The sequence below is a fragment of the Schistocerca nitens genome, chromosome 8 (genome assembly GCF_023898315.1).
Source record: "Schistocerca nitens isolate TAMUIC-IGC-003100 chromosome 8, iqSchNite1.1, whole genome shotgun sequence".
NCBI classification, from domain to species: Eukaryota; Metazoa; Arthropoda; class Insecta; order Orthoptera; family Acrididae; genus Schistocerca; species Schistocerca nitens.
The window spans coordinates 24,969,610-24,985,185 of record NC_064621.1 but is presented as its reverse complement, the minus strand read 5'-3'; the positions used below and the strand labels follow the sequence as shown (position 1 = coordinate 24,985,185).

The 15,576-nt window shown below is 40.7% G+C and overlaps 1 non-coding gene across 1 annotated transcript; it reads right to left on the bottom strand.

Annotated features, from left to right (window-relative positions):
• Positions 1-404: 404 nt before the first annotated feature.
• Positions 405-476, bottom strand: Trnat-agu (transfer RNA threonine (anticodon AGU)). The gene has a single exon. It is a non-coding gene; the product is annotated as a tRNA-Thr (tRNA).
• Positions 477-15,576: the final 15,100 nt, after the last annotated feature.

The following is a 15,576-nucleotide window of genomic DNA, read 5'->3' as shown; positions in this document are numbered from 1 at the left end:
TCCACACTGCTGTGTTCAGGCAATGGGCTCCCCGAAGGGTGGTTGGTGTCCTTGCATTTGTGTCTGCTTCCATGTACCACTGTGATAATGTACTCATGGAGCCTCAATGCCCATCGCACCAGTCAACCTGATGAATCCTTCCTTAGAGGGCCAACAGGAGTGGACCAAGAATTCTCTGAAGTTTCAGTGCTATCATCTTGCAGCATCTTCCCCACTTCCTACTAAATTATCCATTGTTCCGACAGTGATACACTTCCAAGTGCTGGCTAATTGGTGAATGATCCCCAGTATCAATACAAAGTTTTACCATGGGCTGCTTGGTCTGTCTGTTCTCCACCCCAGATTTGAAAAGATCTGTGAATTCTTCAATAAGGATGGAAGGTGTAGTAATGAATTAAAATTCATGCCAAGATTGGGACTTGAACCCAGGTCTCCTGCTAACTGGGCAGATGTGCTATCCACTACACCATCCTGGCACTGTGGCTAATACAATTTTAATTCATTACTTCAGCATCCATATACAATTTTAATTCATTATGGAAGATCCATCCTCAATTTTTTCAGCTTCCATCCTTGTCAAAGACAAAGTTGACACTTAATATGTCTCCGGGAAAAATGTAATTACATCAGATCAATAGATCTGAAAATTGTTGCAGAACAGCTAACATTTACCGACATTCCTATGTCTGGCCAGATCTTATTGGCAGTATGATAGTAGCTTCCTCCATTGCTTTACGTGTATTAGGCAGCACAATTCTTTGTTGTGGCACTTTGTGACTTATTCAGCTTTCCCTATGACTGCTCATGACAGTTAGTGATCCAAAGTTCCCCCTGACCACATACAATTGTTATGATCATCACTGGCAAGTAGATTTCTTTTGTGAGCATGAGCAGCTTTATAGCAGTCGACAAAACCTTCACAGTTTTAACTGAGCACCTAGACTGATGGTTGTAACTGGTGGCATGATGATGGTGGGATAACAATGTCTGCAATGGTAAAGAATCACCCAGAGTTGTATTTGTTACGTTTACTTGAAATTGCTTCATAAATCTGGAGCTTTGACCTTCCACGATCTATGTCTGCCTGTGATGCCTGCAATATGTCATTATGATCACATTTTGTCATGTTGACTGGATGTATTTCCAGTTGTGACTTTCAGCACAAGGCAGCCAGCTAGAGGAGGAATGCACAGTGCTGTCTGTTGATTTGAAGACTTGTGGCAGACTGTGACCAGGTGCTCAAACAGTAAATGTTGATATTGATAAAGACCAAAAGGCATGTTTACTGCAAGCAATTGTTCTGAGACATCATGTAATGGAACCTGCAGGTATGTCTCTGCTAAGTTGGTTTTGGAAAAGAATTGGACCCCGGCCAATTTTGCAAGTAATTCATCAGTTCAGGCAGAGGGTATGTGTCAGTAATAGATAACTCCACAAAGTCAGAGCTGACATGACAGTTTTTTGGCAATCACTAATGCCGTAGCCCACTCATTTGTGGAAATTGGTCAAACGACAGCTAGTGACACCAGCTGATCCAAATCAGACTTTACTTGTTAATGTAAGAGCACAGATACAGACAATGCGTGGAAAAAATGTTCCCGAGCTGAAGGTTCAAGTGTAGCGTCAGTAAATTGACCAATAACAGATACATGCCATGTGTTCTGACAAAGGCAGAGAACAACAAACTGATACAGTTTGGCCTTTCTTGTGACATTTGTGACACAATGCGTGTCACCTGGGGCATGCACCTCTCGCATGTTACACAAAGCAAGAAGGACATAATGGAAGTGCTGCACAGCGCCCTTGTTGTTGCAGATGGAGCTGTCTGTTGTGGCTAGGTTTCCTGACAGGAATGGCAGTGACTTCCTCTTTGCCCAGCAAGTCTTTTGCTATGTGGCAATGCAGTTCACTATCAATGAAATCATCATCCGCATCGCTTTGATTTGATGGCTCACAGTGTGGAAGACATTAAAGGACTGCACAGTTTTTATAACTTGTTCCAAAAAAGGATCCTCCTATTAAGGGGCTCGCTGGTGAACTTTCTTATTGGGTGTTAGGCAGATGATCACATCCCTAATCGTGGAATGTGCATATGTATCATTAGGTGTTTGAGAAAGAAAGTGACACAGGGAAGGACATGGCTGCCAGCAGCAAGGGGAAATTCTGGTGTGAGCAGCAATGACATGGTATAGGTGCAAAGATAAGAACACAACAGACTACACATGACATCAAGGAAAGTGAAATTGGGTCCAGCAAAGGGGGCTAATTGACATAACTGCTGGTACATATGAGGAGGAATCCACAAGAAAAATGAAATCTTACAAGTATCCTCACCCGTCGCTCGAAATGCAATGTAGTGCCTGTGGAGCCAGTCGTTATAAGCTTCCCAATCTGTAGCAGAGCCGTCGGACAGTGGAAAATGGTGGTGGGTACACTGCAGATGGTGAAAAATGTACTGTCAGTAAAGCCATGATGTAGTTCAAGTAGGCACTAGTAACCAGCTGCTGCTGTAGGAGCAATTGAAATACTGCAGCCATAAGTGATATGAAAAATCGTGCACTGAAGTTGAGCACATGGAAGTTCTACTCATCGCCACCTGTGTTCTACCACCGAACACAATAAAAACATGGTCGTGAGAAACCAACAGCTATTTAGTAGGTAATGGTGTGACAGAATAAACATAAGCAGCACAATACAGTTTAGTGACAGGTACAGCACTTTCAGCCAGAACTGGGACACGGCAGTGTAAAGAGCATTTGCCTTCAAGGGGCTGCAATCGGGTGAATTACAGTTCAAACCCGTGTCCAGCCATCTCGATTTAAGTTTTCCGTGGTTTCCTAAATCACTTAAGACAAGTACCAGAAAGGTTCCTTTGAAAGGGCATGTCTGCTTTCCTTCTCTGTCCTTCCCTAACCTGAGCTTGTGCTCCATCTCCAATAACTTTGTTGTTTACAGGATGTTAAACACTACTGTCTTCCTCCCTCCTTCTCCCCTCCGGTCTCTGATTGTGTGACATGCTGCACTAGTGGTGGCAGAGGTGTAATAATGTGCAGGTCATTACAATGGTGGCCTTGTGTCATGGCTCAGATTTCATGAAATGAGGTGAAAGTGCTAGGGAGCCATCCTAATCCATTAATGCTCAACACCACCCATAACAAATAGGCCCTTGTTACACTAGGCCGCCAGGCGGTGCAGCCAGCCATGCCACCAGTAGCACTACTCATCATTTGGAATAGATTGTTACGGAGCTTATTAGACTAGGGAAGCCAGTAGCGCCGCCAGAAGCTGGCTGCTGACTGGCTGCTTTCCCCCACCACCGCGTCGGCCGCCACTAGTGGCGGAAAGTCTTGGCGGGACATTGTGTCAAATGGAGTCTATTACACTGGGTCGCCAGGCAGTGCAGCCAGTCTGCCACCACCACTCGGTTTGGCCTCCACATCGTCAGTCTGCTGTGCACTAGTGACCAGGGAACATGGACAACTATACATGCATGCTCCTACTAACACTTTTAATGAAAAGGAGAAGGCGAAGGATGAGGAAGATGCATGTACACCCTATGCTATCATTAAGAGAATCTAAAGGGTTGTATTGTACTCTTTTCGACGAACTGTGTTTAAAGTACAATTTTTTAATTACCTTCAAATGTCTAAATCATCTTTCTTTGAGTTATTGTCGTTAATAAAGGCTGATATCACCAGGAAAGAAATGAAAATGAGAAAGTGTATCTCACCAGAAGAAAAACTTGTAGTCACTTTGAGCTAAGTAAACCGATAAATTGTATTGAAAGTTATTAAATTTTTTGCTTTAGGAAATATCAATGACTTTTGAAAATGGTTAATGTTTTAAAAATATGAATATTTTAGTTCAATATTTTTAATCTATTATGTCAAAAGGAAATTGATTCAAAGTATGACTAAAAGTAGAACAGTAATAAGAACATTTATTTTCAAAAAGAACAGTGGTAAGAACATTTATTTCCAAAAGTTTTGTACATTGTATGTGTTGAAAATATATAGACACTCTCTCTCTCTCTCTCTCTCTCTCTCTCTCTCTCTCTCTCTCTACATATTGAAGACCAAAGGTTCACTCATTTGACTATCAGAATCTTCATTTGATGTGACTGAAATATCTGGGCACATGGAGGAGATTGTAAGGCCACGTTTGCATTTGGGCATTGTTGAAATTGAGACTGGAAAAATTGAACTTGTAGTTGTTGATCCACTAGTCCTGGACAAGACATTGTTTTCTGTTGTCCCATCAGCCATTGGGGCAAGCACTGTATTTGCATAGGCTGTGGTTGTGTAGAATACTGTAGCATTGATGGTGGTGCCAGAGGAGGGAAGGGTCCATTTGCTACCATTCTTGTTCAACAGGTTTTTGGGCAGCAGTGGCGAGAGAAATCATGTCTGCCCAGAGTTTTAATTTGTTGTCAACAGGTACTTTATGATTCCCAGTTAACATAGAGAGGAGAAACAGCTTATCCTCATCTGTTTCATTGAAAGTGCAAAATTTCACTTCTCACGCAATATTTCTCTTTAGAACTTCAATTAGCTCATTGTCGTTGCTGGTTCTCTTTTTAGATTTGTGCTGAGAGATCCTACATGTAGATCCATTATCAAACGAAATCGAAGTTTCATTTTCTTCTTCATTTACAATTTCTTCTTCGGCCAGGTGTGTTGTAGATTTTTTTCACCACAGTTTCTAGAAAACGTACTTGTTTGAAATAGGTGTACTCTTTTTTCCTGGTTGCAGCTGAACCACTTTTGATAGCCTGTACCCAAAGAAGTTCTCTCATGTAACATGAGTGGATGGATTTCCACTTCTTCTGAATGAGTGTCACTGAAAAAAAAAGTACATTAGAAGGTGAGAGAGATAATAGTTGCTAAGTGCTCTCATTCTGAAATATTGGGTGCATAAATCTGGGTATTTTCGCATGGTGGCATCTCATTGTTTATGACATCATATCTCCTCAACAATGTATTGTATTTCTCTTTTTTTGGCTAGTCAACCTTCATGGCCATACATACGTAGGACAACTGATCAAAATTTCATCACAATCAGATGAATGGTTTAGGAACGCATAGAGGACAAACATACATACATTCATTTTTATATATAGAGATATTAAAATGATTGAACTGCTTTTTTAATTTTGTTTCAGATATCTGGCAACGGGAAATCTGATGCAAGATCTACATTACCAGTATAGAATAAGTCAACCTGCAATCTCAGTGTTTGTAAGACAGGTTTTAGATGCCATCTGGAAAGATGTTAGATGAGAATGCTTTCCAGACCTCACCATAGATTTTTGGCTTAAGACAGCTGCTGGTTTTTATGAAAAAACAAACTTCCCGCACTGCATTGGAGCCACTGACAGAAAACATGTACGAGTGATCGAGCCAACTGGAAGTGGTTCATTGTATTATAATTACAAAAACTTTTTCTCAGTCGTGCTACTCGCTATGTGTGATGCCAACTACAAATGCATTTTCGTGGATGTGGGTATCGTCGGTTGGTCGGTTTAAAAGGGGGGGTGGGGGATGGGGGGAGTGAACAAACTGCAAGTCCACCAGTCCCTCGTTCCCGGTAAAATAATTACACGAGGGAAAGAAGAGATGTACAGCACAATGACAGGAGAAAGGAAGAAACAGAGGAATGATAGAAGAACAACCAACACTACTATGGACAAAACAGGAAAAGAAAACCACAGAGAGAAGCAAGAAACAGTTAGAAGGGATAAAAACAAGAGAGCAGATGACTGTGGCTGGCCGACCACGATAATAAAAGGGAAAAGCCACCCACTCTGCGACACATTAAAGCATCCAGCCTAAAAGCATTAGAGTGGAGAGCACAAAGGGACAAAGGACATCTGCTAAAACTTATATAGAATGATAAAACCCTCTGTCACGTATAAAACGTAAAACTAAATTAGCCGATGAGGCACTGTCAGCTAAAATGAATGGCAATGAGTCTGGTAACTGAAGAGCCTGTCACACGGCAGCCAAAGGAGGACAGCTTACTGAGATATGTGCCACTGTCAGCTGGGCGCAGCACCAACACTGAGGTGGGTCATCATGGCGCAGGAGGTCGCCATATTTCACCTAAGCGTGGCCAATGCAGAGCCAACAGAGAACCACAGAGTCCCAGCGAGAGGCCCGTGTGGATGTCTTCCACACATTCATAGTCTCCTCAATGGCACACAGTTTGTTGTGCATACTGAGGTTATGCCAATCCGTCTCCAAAAGCCGCGAAACCTTGGGGCATAGTACTGAATGCAGGTCAGTTGCAGGGAAACCGATATCCAAAAGTGGTTTCCGTGTAGCCCGTTTGGCTAGCCTGTCGGCAACATCGTTGCCTCTGGATTCCGACGTGACCTGGGGTCCAGACAAACACCACTGAACAACTGGACCATTCCAGGGCATAGATGGACTCCCGGATGGTCGCTACCAAAGAATGATGAGGGTAGCACTTTACAATAGCTTGCAGGCTGCTCAAGGAGTCAGTACATGGAAGAAATGACTCCCCAGGGCATGAACGGATGTGCTCAAGAGCACAAGATGGAGCCACCAGTGTGGCAGTGTAAATGCTGCAGCCATTGGACAAGGAATTCTGTTCAATATGCCCTCCGTGGACATACACGAAGCCGACACGGTCATCGGCCATCGAGCCATCAGTGTAAACCACTTCGTGGCCTCGGTATGTGTCAAGATTCGAGAGAAAGTGCCAGCAGAGAGCCGCGGGGTTAACTGGGTGCTTGGGGCCACGTGAAAGGTCCAGGCGAAGCTGCAGCTTAGGTGTACACCATGGAGGTGTATGTTTGAATGAACCTCAAGGTAGGTGGTAAAGGCAAGGACTCCAGTTTGGAAAGAAGGGATTGGACACGAACTGCAATTTGAAACCTTGACCTGGGCCACCGTTTTGAGAGATGAACCGCCGTGGGTGGGAAAAGGAGACAGTAATTCGGACGTGCAGGAGAACTACGAACAGCAGTTGTGCACAACTAACCTGCAATAGGGGACTCTGGCCTCCACGAGGACGCTGGTCACCGGACTCGCCCTAAAAGCTCCTGTCACTAAGTGAATGCCACAGTGGTGCACTGGGTTGAGTAAACGCATCCTGAGGGTGCCGCCAAACCGTATACCAGACTTCCATAGTCAAGGCAGGATTGAACAAGGGCTCTGTAGAGCTGCAGCAGCGTAGAGTGACCTGCACCCCAGTTGGTGTTGCTCAGGCAGCGGAGGGACTTGAGGTGCTGCCAGCACTTCTGCCTAACCTGACAAAGGTGAGGAAGCCAAGTCAATTGGGCATTGAAAACCAGTCCTAAGAATAAATGTCTCCACTGCAGTGAGTGAATCATCATTAAGATAAAGTTATGGTTCCAGATGAATGGTACAAGGCCAACAGAAGTGCATAGCACACGCGTTTGTGGCCGAAAACTGGAAACTGTGGGCTAGAGCCCATGACTGCGCCTTGTGGATGGCTCCCTGTAGGTGCCGCTCCACAACACCAGTAATGGAGGAGCAGTACAAAACGCAGAAGTCATTTGCATACAGAGAAGGTGAGACGGACAGCCCTACAGCTGCTGCGAGACTGTTAATGGCCACTAAAAATAGAGATACACTCAATACAGAGCCCTGAAGGACCCCATTCTCCTGGATATGGGGGGAACTATGGGAGGCACCAACTTGGACACGGGAAGTACGAAGCAACAGGAAAGTTTGGATAAAAATAGGGAGTGGGCCTCGGAGACCCCACTCGTATAATGTGGCAAGGATATGATGTCGCCAAGTCGTGTCATATGCTTTTCATAAATCAGAAAACATGGCAACCAGGTATTGTCATCTGGAAAAGGCTGTTCGGATGGCAGATTCAAGGAACACGAGATCGTCAATGGTAGAGCGACCTGGCGGAAGCCGCCCTGACATGGAGCCAGTAGGTTACATGTCTCCGGGACCCAACCCGACCGCTGACACACCATACATTCCAGCAGCTTACAAAGAATGTTGGTGAGGCTGATGGACCGAAAGTTATCCACATCAAACAGGTTATTACCGGGCTTGAGAACCAGAATGGCAGTGCTCTCCCACCACTGCGATGGAAAGAAGCCATCGCACCAGATGTGTATATAACTACTGACTTAGAAGAGCACGAAGGAATACAGTGTGTTTGTTTGGAATCTTGGCCAATAAATGGAGAGTTTTCCATCAACCATTGAATGTTGACCTTCATTTAGGCGAATCCATAATACGGAGTTGCTGTGTTTTGCATATGTTTGTCAGAGAATGTGATGGTTTCAAAGTTGGAGATACCTGGTCAGTCGAAGGTTTACAAGAATGGAGTGAAGACTGTCAACTGAGACAAGTTTTGCAATTATTTTGTCAGTGAAGCAAGAGCTGTACCTTGGAAAACGGACAGAATCTAAATAAATGAACTCAACAACACGACCACTGAAGTGAGAACATGTACATATTATTTATCATAATTATAGTTTGGTGGGCATAGTCTGCTTGATGTTTAAACACAGATTTGAATATTAGCAAAAGTAAATAAATAAAGGCAGCTATTTTAAAAATTCATAACCTTTTGAATTATTTTGCTGTTATAGAGAAAAATGAAGGATATCCTCTCAAGTATAATGTAGAAGGATAAGGTTATGATTTAAAAAAGTAGAAGTACAAGCATTCAGTTTTCTCTGTAGTCATAACGAAAACATTATACTTGTGAGGATTTACGAATAAATATAATGCTTGAATACTTACAAAGGTCAAATAAATATAATGCTTAAATACTTACAAAGGTTATTCCCATCAACCAAGGCCTGCTGCCCAAAATCCGGTAGGAGTGAACAAATAATTTCATTCCAAGCATTTAGTTTTAACTGATAATTACTGTAAGCTTCAGAACTGGTGTACTAAATTGCGGGATGTTGTTCAACTGCACAAATGAAATCTTCGGTATTCACTTGTGTGTCCAACAACTTCCAGCTTTCTTTCAGCGCTTCTTCCAGCTTCATGTATTGACCATTTGCATGTCTACATTTTCACTCCTTTCCATAGTGACTCTTTGCAGTTCACTAGACATACTGAAGCAAATGAAATAGTCTGCAGAAAAGTGTGTGAGGAAAACAGACTGTTCAAATAGTGAGAACTGCCGAACTACCGTAGCCTGAACATCACGTGGTTGTTGTGCTCCTGGTGGTACAGTTGGCTGTGGTGCTGGTGGCCTAGTGTAATAGGAACAGTGCCTCCAATGGCATGGCTAGCTGCACTGGCGGAATATTGTAATAAGGCCCGTAGACATCGGTTGAAGCTGTGGTCGAAGTGCGCATGTCCCTCTTATTGGCACCATGTATGCTCCATTGGATTGATTTAGGAAGCCACACAAGCACTCTCAATTCACAAGGAGTGTTTCTCAAACCATTCTCGTATTACTCTTGAGTGATCAGGCAGTGCATTGTTTTCCAGAAATGAGAAACACTAAATAACAAATAATTGCTGATGCATGGGTCAGTGATACTAACCACTACGTTGCAGCACAGCTTGCAGCAGTATTATTAATTACTTGACTAATACATATGAAGGTGATCACAAAGACAAAACACACACCATGTGTGGTTTGTTGCAGGCAGTTTTATACACATGGTAAGGAAGTAGGTTCCTAAATTGGACATTGAGGGCAGCATTTTATCCAGTGTAAACGTGTCCCACTAGAGACCACTGCTATAACCACATGAATAGTGCCTTTTGACAAAGATCGAGGGTTTTCAACATAATATTACCCTGCTGTTGGGATGTACCTATTTGTGCCATGACTCATTAGTCCCAGCAATCTTTTTCTGTGCTTTATGTTGCTCAAGGCAATGTTCCTGTGCTCATGCTAATCTGTGTGTCTTGTCATGTGCAGTGAGCAGAAGAATACAAACTCTGTGTTACCATCCAGATGACAGCTGTATTGGTCTGACACTACTTCACAGCAAACAGGTTAAACTGTAATACTAAATGAAGTGGCACAGTAATGAAAGCACTGGACACATATTCATAAGGAGTCTGACTGAAATCCCCTTGTACAGATTTTCTTCGTTTTCCTGTAGTTGCTTAAGCTAATTGATGGTGTGGTTCCTTTGAAGAGGACATACTTATTTCCTTTGCTCCATTTCAAATCACATCTGTATCTATATTATGTCAAATTTTATTCTATTTTCCATCATTTCTCAAGTTTTACTCTTACAAATACTCACAATATGCAACAGCAAATGAACAAAGGAAAATAATTTGGTGGTGCCACAAAATGACATTAATGTTCGTGCACTAAATGAAAGGAGATATATAATTTCTTGGCGTCATAATGGACTACAGCCTGAATTGGACCAACACATTCATAATCTGATTGAAGAACTTAGTTCAGCATGTTTTGGCTTAAGACTCAGTTCTCATTTATGTTGATAAACATCTTCAGAATCATCAGTAAAGAAAATAAGTGTGAAGTATATGAGTGTTATTTTTGTGGGGATGTTGTGGTATAGGCTCCACAAAAAGTGATGCCCATTATTTTAGATGCAGTGATTGCTACTGTCACCACACAAAGCTACGAAAACAGCAACCAGTCTTGAAACCTCAATCTCATTTGGCAGTTACACTGAAAATACTATCACATTTGTAAAATGTAGATAACAGTAATGATGTAAGGGCAAGACTAGAAACCTATTACAATCAAGCCTGCTAAATCATTAGAAATGTTCTGGAGATAGAGTTTCTTTCTTTGTGAATGTACAGAAGTCTTCTGATAACCCAAGTCCAAAAGCAGAATGGTAGTGTAGTACCTAAGATGCAAGACAAGACTAGAAATTAAAGGGCTGGGATGACCATGAAGGTTTTACTACATGATAGCAGTGTGGGCAGGGAATGACTGAAATGGTACAGAACTCTTTGTTTGTTTACTAGGTAACAAGTACACTTAAGCCAAGTGAAGGGCTCAGTGCCGTCACCTGTTATTTAAACCCGTTGGCGAAAGATTTTGGAAAAGATGATCATATAGTAATAAAGGGAGTGCAGGCAGCAGTTGGGAACATAACTTCAGCTATACAAGTGATGGTGACATCAGGTACATTACTGAGAATTCACTTCATTTTTGTAAAGGTTGCATCACTCTTTGAACTTCACAACAAGCCTTGGGTAGAGCATTCTGTGACATGCATTAATCCACAGTACAGAGAAACATTGAAGAAAGGGGGTGACTGATGTACTGCCCCTGACTCATCTGCATCATTTCATCAGCTTAGAATGAAACCCATGTTTCTCAGAAATAAAACAAAATATTTTTATTGCATTATTAGGCAGAAAACCTTGTATCTCAACTTATTAGTAAGGCAATGAGATGTAATGACCCATGTGCTGCTCTCTAGTGAGGAAAAAAAGAAACCACATATATTGTTAAGCAACTATATTAAATGAGAAAACCACACATAACTTTTCTGAAATACGAGGTTTTCAATATCAGTCAACAATATGCTTTTTGTATGTCTCATCACAATGTACATCCTAGTCCAGTGATTTCCAAATTTTTAATGGTAAATTCTTCCAATATACAGAGTTGCAAAGTAAATATACATAGTTGAGAAACAGTTACTGCTTTCACAAATCTGTGGATGCAAAAGAACACACATTTAGTATCTACCATCAAAAAACAAGAAATCATATGAATAAAAAAGCTACACCTCTATGTCAACACAAAAAATTAAAGGTAAAATAATCAGCAAATGTGTTATGGTTATGAGAACATCATACGGAAATCACTGATATTAAAGATATTTGTCCAGGCGGATACAAGTTAAAATCACAATACTGTAGAACCAGCAAACAAAATGGATGAGTGGTTGTAAGCAGTTAAGTTCAGATCACAAAAGCAAACTGTGTGTATAACAGAAACACAACAGACTTGGTCAAAGCATTCAGAGACAATATGTGGGAAGTATTCTCTGAAGGGATTTATGTGGAAAACAAAGTTGGTGAAAATTTTAACTATTTCTGATATGCATTTCTTCAATAATTTAAATTTTGTTTTCCACTAAACATATGAGGCTATAGTTAAACAAAATCAGGGCCAAGGAATGGGTAAGATGTGGGATTAAAGTATGTTGGGCTAGGAAATGAAACTTATTCCTGATTCAGGTAACCAGTCATGACTAATATATTATAAACATCATACTGCTACAACCATATTCACCACTATTAATATCTAGACTGTGACAGCAAATGTCACAGTATTTAGTACACTGTAGCCAGAGAAAGATGCCAGGTGACTTACAGGAATATACCAAACTAGAACAGCATACAGCTATATGGTTTATGTGGGTCAATGAACTGTCCACCCAGGCCATTCATATGGAAAGTGTCTCGTGTAAAGGGAAAACTATGTTCAGTTGGATAGAAGAATTCAGTGAGGATCATAAATAACCACAAACAAGTAGCATACTGGTCACCCTGCATAGTTTCTCAGTGATATCATATTGTGACATGACAAAGAAACAATCTGTGGAGACTGTTGTATGACATTCAATATGGCATGTGCCATACATTGTTCTCAAGGAGCTGGGTACAGGCCTATTTCCAAGCAGTTGAATTTCCATAAAGTTTGTCCATACTGAGTCCTCGACTGGATGGCTCCAGAGCATAAACAGATAAAAATTGGTATATCTATCCAGTACCTCATGCTTTACACTGTATCATTACAGGGGACGAGTCCATGGGGTTACCAGTACCAGCCTAAATCTACGTTATCCTCCATAAAATGGGAGTATCCCTCCATGGCCATTGCACAAAGAGATCATTATTTGAATAAGTCACAAGAATTCTTAGCTTCAGGCTTTCAAGGACATGTCAAAATGTGGGATAAGTGTTAAGAATATGGTGAAAAGTAAGATAAGGCTATCACCAGGGTTTGTCACTTATCCTCATAAAGAGTGGTGTATTCCACTGTGGACACATCACAGGTATTTATGTGTAGCTTGAACATACATAGCTCCACAAACAGAAATGCTACAAGTAGGTAATTTTGTGAAACATAAGCAGGTTCCAAATGTGTCATGTGCATCGGACATTGAATGACTTGTACCATCTGAAATATTCATTTCTGGCCATTGATTCCTGTCCTCAGTATGATCAGATTAGGATATTTTGGCCCATAGATTTGGTACAGTCTGTATTGCTTATCAGACCAACAGACCACAAACAAAATGTTGAACAGTCCCAATCCAAACTTCAAGCTGGTTCTTTGCAACATCCTCGGAATCTCAGAAACACAAGCCATTAAAGTGAAGTACGAGAGAGAAAACAGTGACACAAAATGAGATACTGTAGTTCCATAACAATCTCTTTTACATCCAGATCCATTTCTCCCAACAAGTCTTTCTTCGTAGCTTAGTATATGATACAGAGATGTTATCAAATAATAATACCCTTATGGCCTAAATCATAACACACTCACCTTCTAAAATAGGAACAGTCAATAAAGCTCAACATTCATTAAATGTAGCATGGAAGTTTCATAACTATCCCTTGTGCACAAGATACAAATTCAGTACATGTGTTAAGATGACATACTTTCACTTTAAGGAAATGATCAACTGTCTAAACTACACTTTTGCCTTGCACCTTTATGGGAGTCAATAGCTTGGTTTCTATTACCAACAGGTGTGTGTGACCAACTTCACTGTTTTTTGAGTTCCAACTAAAAATCTGGTAATTGATTTAACATGTCGACTTTTCAGTCTACAGATTGATTGCTTTTTGCCTCAATTATGGGTATTGCTATTGGTTTTGTGCTTTCTACTAGTAATAAAATATCTCTGTAGCATGATCTATTATATTTTCCATCTAATATCTAATTGTGGCAGCTTCTTATAGGCACTGTGGAACTGCAGCACCCCCTGTTCATACGTGACACTATTAATAACATTTAATATAATGAGTCCTTTTCCCTTTAATTCTTTCTGTATACTTCTGCAATATATACTCCTTAAGCTTGATGTCAGTAGCTATCCCCCAGTTTATGAAAAACATACAAATATCTTTGTATGGAACTGAGCACTTCACAGTTCCAGTGGCGCGGTGTTTGTCATTTGCGTGTGAACATAGGAAGCTGGGATAAATTTTCAATGCACCATTTTCTTTAAATGGCATTGGAGGTGTGGCTATATAATAATGGGACTATTGCTGTAAAACATTTTATTTCAAGAAGATATGTATTTAATTTTTGTCACTCCCAATATACCCACTCATCTGTCTCTATAATGCTCCATGTGAATTTTCCATTGATGTAAATGGTGTTGGAAGTCTTCCTCTGAGAGCTGCTTTATGACACATGTCACTTTTTCTTTTACTGCATCAACAGATTGAAATTTTGTTCCTTTTAATGCAGATTTGATCTTGGGAAATAGATAAAAGTCACATGGTGCTATATCAGGCAAATAAGGTGGGTGGTCTAACAGAGATGCTGTGCTTCACCAGAAACCTCTTAACAGCCAATGCCATCGTTGCTTCAAATCTAGATTTGCTTTTTCACTTGCAGTGTAGTTGGGCCCTTCCACTGAATGGATTGGCAGTTAGTTTTTGGCTCATTAGTGAAAACTCAAGATTTTTCACATGTTGCCACTCTTTCCAAGAAATTAAGATCATTTTTGGTGGTATTCGAAGTGTCCATACAAACATTTTTATGAGATTATTTTTGTTTGATCATGAGAATTTTTGGCACCAGTTTTGCATGCACTTTTCTTGTGTTAAATTGGCTATATAAAATTGGTCTTATGCATTCTTTGTCAATTCCAAGAGTTTTGCAATTGATCAAATACTCAACCGACAATCCAACTGAATTCAATTACCTACTTTTAGGATATTGTCATCAGTTTTTGATGTTGTAGGGTATCCCATGCATGAGTCATATTCAATGTCTTCTCAGTCATCTTGGAAACACTTCAAACATTCAAAAATTTGTGAACATGAACAGTCTTCTCCATACGCTTCTTTTAGTAAAAGATAGGTTTCAGTAGCAGTTTTTCCAAGTTTCATGTGAAACTTCATGGCAATTTATTGCTCAATTATTATGCTTTTGATTTTTCTCACAAAATGAAATATCAACTCTTACACAAAAAAAGGCCACAGCCATGGTGATATGAGTAAAGGCCTCTGAGCATTCAACTGTGCATGCTTCATACTTCACAGTTATTGGTCATTCACCTTTGTCATTGTGTACTTACTCTGTGATGGCATCAGTCCTGTTATTTTATAGCCACAACTCGTATTGTCATAACATGCCAGTTATAATATGAAAACAACAAAATATGATAGAATCGAATACAGAATCTCCAAAGTTCTTCATATGTTGACTACTATTTGAGTTATTTGGTTGCATTTAAAGACATGCTATTTTTGATGTCACTTCACAGGAAACTGAGTGTGATGCTAGTTCCTCTCAGGAGAGAGAGCACTGTCACTCCCATTGTGCCAACCCTGGTGTGCTGGTGGAACACAGTTCTTTTTTTCTGTCCATATGGGTTGTGTTTAGAAATCATGTATCATATCC